The 9,703-nt window shown below is 39.7% G+C and overlaps 1 pseudogene; it reads right to left on the reverse strand.

Moving 5' to 3' along the window:
* Positions 1 to 1,514: 1,514 nt before the first annotated feature.
* Positions 1,515 to 7,313, reverse strand: LOC132648561 (ribitol-5-phosphate xylosyltransferase 1-like; annotated as a pseudogene).
* Positions 7,314 to 9,703: the final 2,390 nt, after the last annotated feature.

Genomic DNA, 9,703 nt, shown 5'->3' on the forward strand with positions numbered 1-9,703 from the left:
TTCTGTAAGACAGCAAGCAGCAGTAAGCTAACAGCTCCAGGAACATGACCTGGTGTCTCAGGTATTGACAAGTTGACAACTGTTGGCTCCTAACCTTCCATGCTTACACTATCCTGCCATCTTCCTAGGATGAACACTCAGTGTCCTGAACTCTAGTCACAGCATGGAGTCTGTTCTAAAGGCTGTGGAGCCATTAGAAGGGGACTGGCTGGCAAAGCAGGTCGTGTGAGACTTTTACACACCTCTCTGTAGTCTGGCGTTCTTCTACCTGGTCAGCCATGATGCAAATAGTTGATGCCTGACAGTTCTGCTAGCCTGGATACATCTATTCTTGCCTCCTTTCTGGCCTTGGTACCCTGCAGATGTCAGAAACTATGAGCCAAAATAAACTTTCCAAACTTGTTCCTGCCGGCTGTCTTGTTACTATGTTAAGGACACAGATGCTTTTCATTCTGAGAAGAGAGTATGACCAGTTAGTTGGCTTGAGAAAAATCCTCATGGAAACTGAAGTTTTTAATGTTTTTTTTTTTCTGACTGCAATAACCAGTGTTTTAACATATAATGCTGTTTCCCTAAAGTTTGCAATTTCTAATATCGGTACATAAAATAGAACGTGTTATCAAGTGCAATGTTTTGGGACTGTATACATTGTGTACTAGCCACAACTTGCTAATTCACATACAAATCACCTCAGAGTTGATACAGTTTGTGAAAGCACGTAACACCCACTCAGGCACCTTTCAATTATATTAAAATAATTTCCATGTTTTATAGAAGAGCCATTAAGTTCATTGATGCTATCTAACCTTGCAGCCATTGTTCAGCATATATCCTGCTACTGACATGACCAGATGTCAGCCATGGTAAATAGTACTCTATCAGTTAGTTCGTTATTTTATGTGTCATATGCACTTGTGTGCATGGAAGACAGAAGAACATGTCAGGATCTACGGAGCAATACTTACAGATGGCTGAGTGTGTGCCATGCATGCTGGGCACTGAACTCAGGCTATATGCAAGGATAGTGAGCACTTTCAAACACTGAGCCAGCACTCCAGCCCCTAAAGTGGGTTAAAGTCATTGAGCACGGTCAGTAAATGCTGGCTTCTTGATCTCAGTAGAATTGAACCTGAGTCACCTGTCTACCTATCCATCCATCCACCAATCTATCTATCCACCTATTTGATGTGTTTGTGTGTGCATGCTGTTGGGCGGTCACATGACAGCCCATGAGACTCACTTCTCCCGTACCGTGTAGTTTCTGGGGGACTGCACTTAGGTCATCAGGCTTGGCAGTAAGCACCTTTAACCACTTAAGTATCTTGCCAGGTCAGCCTCAGTAAAATATCGCCATTTCTTTGATCTTGTATACAGCAGTAGCCAAAAAGGAGAACATTTGGTCCCTTCTGTGAAACTGAGTTGATGGAGCCGCCTTATCAAGTGCTGTACATATTCACACTTAGGAACACACACTTACAACTAGGTATGATTAACCTTTATTATTGATTAAAAAATGAGCTTTCTAAAATATTAGTAAATTTCCACTTTAGTTCTGTTTTGAAGTATTGGTACCAGTGAAGTAACATTTTTCTTCTTTGAATCTTTTCTTGTAAAGTTAGTCTTCTCCTTTTCTAAAATGGCAGGAAGCTCCTCTTCCAGTCCTTGATGAAGATAAAGGGGGCACCCATGGCATTGAGTAACTGCAGAGGAGCGCTGTGGTGACTGGACATGTTTCCACAGTGGCCAGCTGTCATCACATCTTCTACCACAGGAATGGAGCCAAACGAGCAGGCCTCATATATTCTGTAACACTCTGTGTTCACTCCTACAGGACACAAAGTGAGGTCACTCTGAAGCAAAGCATCTTGGTAATTCTTAAGACTTTCATTTGTCTCCTGAGGCTACCACCTAGGAAATTAAACAAACAACAAGGAAATCCCTGTAAGGTTTTACTTTCCTATGGCATCTTTTTTGAAGCAAATCTTTTAATGTAAGTTATCAAAAATGTGAACACATCATAGAGATGATAAATATGAGAGGCTTTGAAAATGTTGGGCCAAACACATTTCTTAAAACTTCTTTAAGGTTTGGGGGTGTGGGTATAGCCCAGCTGCTAGAACTCAGACCTAGTATTGATCATCATCTATCCATAAACTGGGTATATAATTCCCTAATTCTACAAGTTGGGAGGCATAGGAAGAATCAGGAGTTTAACATCATCCTGGGCTAAATACCGAGTTTGAGGCCAGCCTGTGCTACGTAAGACTACCTAAAAAAAGTTTTTTTTTTTTTGTTTTGAACATTTGGAAATAATCTGAACATTTTATTACTTTATATTTAAAAATATCCAGTGATCAATCTTCGAATGGGTAGTATTCATTCAATCGTATTTCCGGAGTGCTGTGTCCTCTTGTCTTACTCTGATGCAGCTGTGCTTTATCCAGTGGTGGGCATTAGGTCTTTCAGTTAAGTCAGGACATTTTCTAGCAAGTCTGAAGCCCCAAGAACTGGTAGGGAGGGCAGCAAGGTGGAAGTAGGGGAACTTAGGTGAGCAGTCAAAAACCATAAAGTCTGCTTACAGAAGACTCAACTGTAGTGTTCTGAAGAGGGAACGACATAAGCAATAAACATTTTAACAATCAATCTGGCTGTGGTCTTGAGAATGGAATGAATATATAGGCCACATACATGCAGAAGCTGAGCCTGGCATTCTTTTCTATTCGTATTCTCTTAGTGAAATAAGCTCCAATCTCTAAAGGGAGACTGAGGAGGTGTCAAGAGGTTAGGACAGAAGGTATAAAGCAGTCTTTGAGGATGAAGGGGGAATACTTTAGGAAATATAGGAGTGATGGGTTCTTCAGCTTTCAGACTGTCTAAACTTATGCACAGCTGCGTGAGTATGGCTATGGGGTGGGCAGAAGGGGAGACTAGACAGGTAGGGCTCGCTAGATGGGGGAATTAGAAAGGGGAACATATATGCAGGGCTGGTTGACTGTAGAATTTAAGCTGTGTAATTCAGAAGTTGATACAGGGACAGGAAGAACAATCTGGGCATAGTAAAAACCATGTTGTAAATTCCAGCTGAACTGTGGAGTCCCATTACAGAGAATGAGTTGGAATGGCAAGATAGGATGATTACCAACAGAAATGCTAGAATTCCAGGTCATGGAGAAACCTTGTGGTATGTGAAATGCAAGTGGTCATTTAGGAAATGACCATAACAGGAAATGGCTGATCGAAGCCTATGATCTATGAAGGGGAGAAAGGAAAGAAACCTTATACCAAGGTGATAGAAGGATTGGCTAGACTTAGAAGTCACCAAGAATTCAGACAAGACTGGTGTCAGCCAGAGGGGCAATGGAGCTCCAGTCTTTAAGGAATCAGGGAGGTAAGGTGAAGGTGAAGGCTCAGGGCTACAGAGTTCCAGTTACACACACTAGCATGAGACTGAGAACTGGGGTTCCGGGTGCAGAAGGACAGAATGGTCTAGAAGCAGCAGGAGCACAGAGGGTACTACCTGACCTCTAGCTCAGCTCAACCAGAACCATTTTATTAGTGCTTGTCCTCCAGTAAGACTTTGCTCTCTCATACCACCTCTCACTCACCAGCCCTTCAGCTGCTGTGTAAGCACCCCCCTGCCTTATGTCCTTTGCCTTGGCTCCCCTCTCTAAATGGACCCTGCTGACTCTTGTGCCCTCTTCAGGCCTGTATATAATATAGCCCTCCACCTGGTGCTCTCCTTCGCTACCTGAAAACAAATGTTCTACCCTCCACCTCAGTCCTCTCTGTGGCCTTCTTGTCTTTAATTCTCTTCTCACACGTCATTACCATCTCCTGACACACACTGTTTTACTTGTCTCCTCCAACAAGTGCTATGAGGGCACTGTTTTTGTTTTGTTTTCACTGTTTTTATGAGTAAGATGGTTTATGTCATTTGGCAGTTGTTTGGTAACTCAGAGTAAATGAATTTAATACAATTACATTAACAGTAATTGTAATTACTGTTAATGTAATTGTATTAAATTCATAGTAATTAGTGATATCCATCTAGAAGGCAAATTCTGTCACAATTAAAAAATAAATTTCTAGATCTAGAAGCATATGTTTTAGGCATCCATTCCCTGGCCACTCAGCTTTATACTCCATGTGTTTATTTAATAGCAAAAGAAATTATTGCAAAATGACTTTCATTACTCCATCAATACTTGCTTCCTGATTATAATGGGAAAGACTGGAGAAAAGCCAGTTTCCTAAGTTTTAGTTACTACTATACCTTTAGACAGGAGGCTGGAATAAGCAGTTACCACTGTTTCTCTGGAAACCTATTTGTACACAAGGTGACATTCGGATTGGAGAGCAACAGGAAGGAACCATACAAACATTGAACTTACTGCTCTCTTGCAGAAACCCAACAAAGTTTATCACTTCCATCTTGTTTCAAAATGTTCATCAGTGCTTGTCTTGATGAGTTTTCATAGACAGTTCCTAAAAAATTACATATGTAGGGCCTCTCATCATGCAGCATCGACCAGCTGGCTTCAACCACGGGAAACTTTCTGTATCTATAAAAGCAAGTAATGAATTACTATATGGTAGGATGCCCCTCAGCTTGGCTTGTTAAGCCATCTGTTAAGGACAATGATTTCTAAGCACATTGTACACCATAGACATAAACAGTCCTATTTGTCCACTAAAAAGAAAATATACTGTTATAATCACGATCTCTGAAGAGTTAATTTCAAAAAAATTCCAAAGAATAAAACAATGAATAAAACCTGTGTTGGTATAACATTCTTTTGAAATGTATACACCTTACCCTTGTTCATTCAAATGCTGATTCCCCCCCCCCATCTGTCTGGTTTCAATCTGGATATTGCCTTGTGATACTTATTTTAAGCATACTGTCTCAACTGTGTGCAAACATCCCAAAATAAAGAAATTAGACACAATATTGAGCTGAAAGGAGCCAGAGGACAGGAAAGAGGGGAGGAGCCAGAGGGCAGTGGGAGGAGAGGAGAGCTAGGAGAGAGAGCTGGAGGAGAGATCTTGGAACTACGTGGAGATGGCCTGGACATAATATTTCACAAAAAGCAAGTATAACATGGGAAATCTAAATGTTAGGAAACTATGAGGGCTTGGATGTTTAGGATGGAGTAATTATTGCCCAGCACTGTGTTCTAGGTTAACTAAATAAAGCCAGTCTCTATGTGGTGATTTGGTTATACAGATGTTAGGACTATCAGCAGTTTACTAGAAGATATATTAATCACTGCTTACAACAAACCTGTTATTCTACAGAGGGGGCTCATTCCATGGGCACTGGTTTGCATATAAATGTGTGCCTGTAGTCTATCCTGTACACAAGATTATTATGGCATTTTGGGTCAAATAACTTTTTGTTTTAAAGAGTGCCATACACTGCACCATGTTTAATAACATTCCTGGGCTCTACCCCCTTGACACCAGTTGTTATAATTCCCCCTCTTCAGTTGAGACAACCAAAAGGTTTCCGGATGCCACCCAATGTCTCCTCATCGGGAACAGGGTGAGGTTGGCAACACCAAAATGACTATGCTTCTGTCTTCTATTAGGCGAGTAGGTGATGTCATACAATGTGGAAAAAGTATAAACATTTCTACAAATACAGGCTCTTTTCAATAAATAGATTTTTCTGAAGGTTGGGTGTACTTACAAAGTTTTTGAAATTTTAAGGCTGGTCCCAGCCTAAACCTGTTCGCCTGGAATGTTGTCCACATAGGGGTGGGAATACCTGTCCCTGGCATTTCTCTAGTGACATTTGTACAGCTAAAGCAGTCTGAATTCAGACATGGTGGTAACCAGTGACATAATAAAGAATGTCAGATTTAATTCTATCAGTGAGATGATTCATTTCCTCAACAAATATGTGAGTACCTACTGTGTATAAGCATTATTTTAAAATTTACTTTTTTTTAAATTTATGTGTATATTAGTATATTTGTGTGCCTGCTTGTCTCCATGTGTAGCCAAGCACCCACAGAGTTCAGAACAGGGATTCAGAGCCTTGGAACTGTAATCACACATGGCTATGAGACACACAGCATGTGGGTGCTTAGAACTGAATCTGAGTTTCCTATATGAGCAGTAATTGTTCTTAACTGCCCCAGCCACCTCTATAGCCCATTTCTACAGAACTATTTTAAATCTGGGAAGAAAACTCCTGACCTCAGAAAGTTTATATACTACTGAGAGCCTATCTCTTACTATTAAAAATCTATCCACAGAAAGTTTAAAAAATGTTTTCCATTTGTTTTTAAACTGGAGGATGATTATATATTGAGGATCCTAAACTATCATTTAATTAACCTCTGCTTTTACAGTTGAGATTAACATCAAGTCAGCCAATCACAAACCCAAGGGAAGTCTATACAGTATATAAAAATATTGCCACAACAGTATTTGTTTAAACTAGAATTATGGCTCTGTCTTTGTTCATTCTCTGCTAAACCTCTCTTCAGGGCACTATTAAGCTTAAATTTTTATCCTATATCCATTTTTAGAACAAACAAGTACTCTTCATTTCTCCTCAGAAGATGGTAAAATACAACAAAGTAGTTACTATTGCCACTGAGGCTCTAGGCCACTCTTTTTGATGGTAGGAAAGATAGGCCTGCTTCATCACCAGTGAACCTACTGCCATTTAAAACACCATCTTCATGTGTGATGCATTAAATCTACCACTTTCTTTCAAATATGCAAATATTTCATAATCAAATATAACAGTGTATCAGAGGAAAAGATAACTGACTAGATTTGGATTTCTGCTTAATAGAACATGGGGAGGCTAAAGTCATAAATTCTATTATGCCAAATTGTCAAGCACATTACTTATTATCTAAGTCTGTATAAAATCTACAAACAAATTTGCAAATTCCAAATAAATTCAAATTCACATTATGAGTTTAAAAACAAAATAAAATAAAACACCATCTTCCCTGTTCTCTTCAGAACACCCGAGGGATGCCTTTCTTATCTTGTACTTACATTGCTACACCTAAAGGCCACTGGAAAACATCTGCGCCATTAATCCAAGGGCTGTCGTATGTTATGAAAAGTAGGTCCACAAAGCCTCCATTTCTTTTGAGGAACTGCATTATCCAGTCATTGTCACAGTATTCATTTCCAAGCAAGACAACAGCCAGATGCTGCAGTTTCTGGGTTTGCATTAAATTCTGTGCATAAAGTAACCACTGGGTGGCATGGGAGATCTTTGCTTTTTCTCTTCCATTTAACACAAGGACCACATTGTCCACGTCTATGGAGAAGTACCCTGGAACCACACCTGGGCCAGTGATGAAGCTGTTGAAAACAACACACCACAAGCAAGAGATAAACAAAACTGAACAAAGAAAATTTCAATCGTTTTATATAAAATCTAGAATAAGATTTAATTAATATTCTTGTTGGAAGTGCAATTTGTATAATGCAAGTTCTTCTGAGCAAGTGGGACAGAATAATAGAAAGCTTTGGATGTAGAAATTCAGCTAGTATATGAGAGTGGACTCTCATTTCTTCACTGAAGGCAAGGCATTAAGATACAATGTAAAGGAATGCATCAAGCTTCAGGAGATTCTGAGCATAATTAAAAGGATTTATGTGCATGCGTGCCAAGGCGTGCTTGTGACAGCCAGAGGACAACTTGGAGGAGTTGGTTCTCTCCTTCCACCATGCAGACCTTGGGGTTGAATTCAGGTTGTCTGAGTTAAGGGCAACCACTTTTACCTGGCAAGTCATCTTACCAGCCCTTAAAGGATAATTTTATGTAAATATGAAAGTACATAAAAATAAGTATGGAAAAATACTTATATATCTTCCATCAGTAGAAATATAAAAATCTGAGTGAGATTATACATTAAATTCCTAATAGCAATTCTTTAGTGAAGAATAAAAAGAGTAAGAAACAAAGAAAAGGTTTTATTGGAAACTATTCTGTTAGGAGGAAAGTTAAACATAGAGAATTCCTGACAGCTGAGATATATTAAGTCTGAATGGTTAGCAAGTTGGAGAATGTTGTATTTTATTCTTTGCAATATATTTTTAAGAGTCTTCATAAAAGGAATAGACATGCTCCATAACTCACACTGTCATCCGCTGCCCCAAGCAATCACTGCCGCCGAAGTGTTCTGAACTTTGGGAGTCAAAGTGCAAGGGAATGAGCAGTTGGGAAGTGAAAACAGTGAGTGGGGACAACCATTCTGAAATACCGGATGAGGATCACCAGAATGTAGTGGGGGAGGAAAATGAAGGAGAGAGGCAGCACCTGACAGAACATGGTCTGAGAAGAGAAGGATGGAATGCGCAGAACATCCTGGAGTAGGGAGATCACCTCCTAGAGAGCTCAGGGTGAGGGAAGGCTGGAGAGAGAAGGGGTAAAGATGCCTGCGCATCTAGTTAAGGGAGAGAATTACAGATGCCCTTACTCTCAGTGTGCTAGGAATAAGAATGTGCGCCCCACTCTCTGTCCATGTGGCGCTGGGAACCAAGCCCAGATGTGCGCATGTTCAGTGAGAGTGCTACTAACTGAGCTGTATTTCCAACCCTTAGCTTAAAACACGAAAATTTCCTACTATACACTAACATTATAAAAATAAGGCTTGTGTATGAGTAGTATAATGTACAGAATGAGTGTTGTGTTCTTTGTGTTCTAATTATCTAAGGTTATTACTGAAAATCCATTAACTGAAAATAATCATGTACAGAATTCTAATTTGCTCTTGTGGGTTACTCAGCATATGTGTAAGCATCAGAACTTACAATGTTCAATATATTTTTCTACCGCTTGCTTCAACTGAAAAATGTCTTCAGAGTAAGCACTTCCATATAGCGAGCCCAGAGGAATCATTTCAGTCCGAAGTAACTGTGCAAACAGTAGAGTTTTGAAACTCACTTAAGTTAGCATCAGTGTAACTTGACTGAGACTACAACTTGCGATTCCATGAGACTTCATTCACTTTGCATACATTATCTACTACTTTTCATTTTTTAATAAGGTATTTTAAAAGTCTGTCACAGAACTTGACTACAAAGTTCTCTAAGAGGAAAGAACAAGGTTTCTTCCATGATTGTAAAATCTTGTGTACAAACCTCAGAAAGGAAAACTGGGCTTAGACTTTCTTCGTGGTAGTTAACAATGTTTTCTATCACTGTGGTAATACCAAGTAATTATAAGCTTAAGGATGACACGCATGACTGTGCCTTCAGGGAAGAAATGAGAGTCTCACATATTCCATTCTATAGACTAGTTGAATTCCAGAAACGTCTCTGCAATGTTAGTCCACTGACATGTTCACTGCTCAACTATAAACACAGAAAGCAATTTATGCATGCAATAGACATTCACTTTTTTTTTTTTTTTGTACTGGCCATTGAACCCAAGGTGTTGCACATTCTATGACAGCCTTCATGCCACTAAGATCCACTTACTCTTTCAAGCAGTGAAATCTAACTAGTGTGAAGCTTAGGAGTATACACACAACCTACAATGAGATTAGAACAATGAGGCTAAATACCTGTTTACACTGCATGCATGATTCCTCTGAGAGAGTCAAGCAATGACAGGCCAGGGAGCTAGCTGAGTTGGTAAAGTGCTTGTGCCGTGAGCATGAGGACCTAAGGACAATTCTTGAACTAAGATGAAAGGCTGATGTCGTGATGGAGAGGCAGA

Source organism: Meriones unguiculatus, chromosome 17, assembly GCF_030254825.1.
Source record: "Meriones unguiculatus strain TT.TT164.6M chromosome 17, Bangor_MerUng_6.1, whole genome shotgun sequence".
In the NCBI taxonomy this organism is placed as follows: domain Eukaryota; kingdom Metazoa; phylum Chordata; class Mammalia; order Rodentia; family Muridae; genus Meriones; species Meriones unguiculatus.